This window comes from Corvus cornix, chromosome 10 (genome assembly GCF_000738735.6).
Source record: "Corvus cornix cornix isolate S_Up_H32 chromosome 10, ASM73873v5, whole genome shotgun sequence".
Classification (NCBI taxonomy): domain Eukaryota; kingdom Metazoa; phylum Chordata; class Aves; order Passeriformes; family Corvidae; genus Corvus; species Corvus cornix.
In genome coordinates this window covers 1,218,458-1,221,082 of record NC_046340.1, presented here as the reverse complement: position 1 = coordinate 1,221,082, position 2,625 = coordinate 1,218,458, and the positions used below count along the sequence as shown (strand labels likewise).

The 2,625-nt window shown below is 52.0% G+C and overlaps 1 long non-coding RNA gene across 1 annotated transcript; it reads right to left on the bottom strand.

Moving 5' to 3' along the window:
• Nucleotides 1–1,590: 1,590 nt before the first annotated feature.
• Nucleotides 1,591–2,537, bottom strand: LOC120410564. Its single transcript, XR_005602834.1, has 3 exons — nucleotides 2,468–2,537; nucleotides 1,971–2,160; nucleotides 1,591–1,875 (listed from the first exon to the last, which is right to left on the bottom strand). It is a non-coding gene; the product is annotated as an uncharacterized LOC120410564 (long non-coding RNA).
• Between the last annotated feature and the right edge of the window lie 88 nt (nucleotides 2,538–2,625).

Here is a 2,625-nt window from a genome sequence, read left to right as displayed (position 1 = left end):
AAGCAATCCATATAATCAGCCTCAGTTCATAAGACCTTGATGGTTCAGGCCTTAAAATGTTGGCCAGCAGCATTTCAGCTGGTCAATCCCCTACTATATGCAGAGTGGATTTTTTTAAATTGCATTGTTTTGACAGATAATTGGATTTTCTTGGACTGTTTTCTAAGGCGAAGTACAGTAATACATTAAATAACACTAATGTCAAGTCCTCTGGTATTTCACCCAAACTTGATTCCTGTGAACCCTTCTACATCCTCAGCACTCTAAATCCTGAAGAAATCCATTTAGATTTAGATGCTGTATTTGCCATGGTAGTAACACTAATAATAAATATCTTATCTTTACCAGTTAATTCGCAGCAGTAGATATCAAATTGAACCACAATTTTCACTTTGCAGGCGTGGAAAGTGAGGCACAGAACAGATGGCTATTTGAAGTCTGGGGCTCACTTGGCAGGCCTGCCACTGGGGACAGGAACAGGCTGAAGGCTGAAAGGTGGAAGGGATTTCCCACAGGACACAAGATGACCACTACTGACCCTGGGGCCAGACCCCAGCACCTCACCATCCTCTGTGCCTCCTTACAGAGCTCTGCACCCCTGCTCTGCTCCAGGAATCCTGCTCAGAAGGCTTAGGTTGGTTCACACTTCCCTGGAGACGCCCTGGAGTAAGGGCAACATGACTCTGCCATCCACAGAGATGTGGCTCCTCCTCCACCTGCCCCAGCTCTGCCCTCTGTTCTGGGATGAGAATGAGAAGACTTTGGCCAAATCCCCACCTTTTTTACATTGTCACATTTAAAGTGGTTTTCTCCTCAGATAGGAGCAGGAGCCAAGAGATACTGTGGTCCTCTCGTTACAGGGTCTGCTAATGGTGAGGACCTTTCTGTTCCGCTTCCTTCTCAATGAATGGATCTGCAGGACAACTTCTTCAGCATTGAATTTCTCTCTTTATCCAAGGAGTCTGAGGTCCAGGGTCAGACAAAGGCCTTTTGGAGCTGACCAGTATGCACTGGGCATGTTTCTCATACCACTTTTTTCTTCCATACAGCCAGTCCCCAGGAAATTGTGTCGTTTGGGATATGTCTAAACTGTCTTAATGATCTGCTTGAGAAACAAAGCCCTGTGAGGGGTGGTCCTGGATGCTGGGCAGAGCATGTCAGACCGCGTGGGCTCCTGCTGATGAGGCTGAGAGTGCTGCGAGTCTGATGGTCGGTGCTTGAGCTTGTCTCCAGACACGCCTCGGCAGGCGGGCCCTGGGCTGGCCGCAGGGCAGCCATCCACAAGGAGAGGGAAAAATTCCCAAACACGTGTAGGTAGCTACCCCCGTGGCCTCCTACCAAAGGCTGTGTAAGCTCATGGGAATGTGCTTAACCCTTTGCATCAGAACATAAAGTTCTCAAACTGTTAGTGTTGTGTCTCAAAAGAACCAGGACTGAACCATGTCCCTCTTTGCTGCCACCAGAAGAAATAAGATAATTTGTTTCAATCTGAATTTGGCCACTCTCATAAAAAAAAGATATATGGGATAGAGGGTCAGGCATCACTTTTTGTCACCATCTACTTTACTGACAATATCCTTCCTTTCTATATCCTGTGTGAATTCCCCAGACAGGAAGAAATTTCTGTCTCAAGCCATATACTTTGAACCAACATTCTTCGTTTTTACCACATCAGCACTGTACAGAGTAAATATATTATGTTTTAATCAGTTTAGGATTGCGTCGGAGGCTGTGGACGCTCCTTTCCTGCTGTGCTCAGCTCAGTGACCAGCAGCCAGGAGCTCCAGGCTGCATCTGCTCTTGCTGTGCATGCACATTGTTTCAGCACCAGTGGAACTTCCACTGCTGTCCAGGTCTTCTGTTCACATTATAAACCTTAAAAAAATTGTATACAGAATATTGTTTACTGACATGTGGTGTTTAGTAGGCAGCTGAAAGGTCCCAAAAAATCACGTTGATTAAGCACACACCAGCACATAGGGCGCGTTGGTGCTTGGATTCCACCTGCTGCGCGCCAACAGAAGCGCTGAAGGAGCTCTGGCCCAGAGCTTCCTAGGAGAAGCCGCCGTGTCCCTGAAATTGCCCCCCTTGTGTGTCAGAGAGTGACGGGGCATTGGACTCCCCTGCGCGGTGGCCCGCCTGGCAGCCCAGGGGGGGAAGCTGCATGTTTTCAACAGAGAAGAAACAAAATGTGGGCACAGGTGAAGACGAGGAGCTTGAAGGGGCCAAAGGAAGGAAGAAGCTACAAGAGAGATCTGCAAGGCCTTGGAGCGCCGAAAAGGCACCCATGAGCTGGGCGGCCCCGGCGCTTTGCGCCCGCCGGCAGCAGACGCGGTGCGCCCGCAGGGAGGGGCCGCCACAGCCCCCTCAGGCAGGCTCCGACGGACCCTGCAGATCGCCCCGATCCAACGCCCTGCCAGGGACAGGGCACCTCGCACAGCCCAGGCTGCTCACAGCCCCGTCCAACCTGGCCTTGAGCACCTCCATGGCCGGGGCAGGAGCCCGGGGACGGGGACGGGGACGGGAACCGGGACCGGGACCGGGACCGGCCCCAGCCCGCCCAGGCCCCGCCGCTCCCAGGGGCGCCGCCCGCGTCCGCGCCTGCGCCCGGGCGGGTGCGTTCTC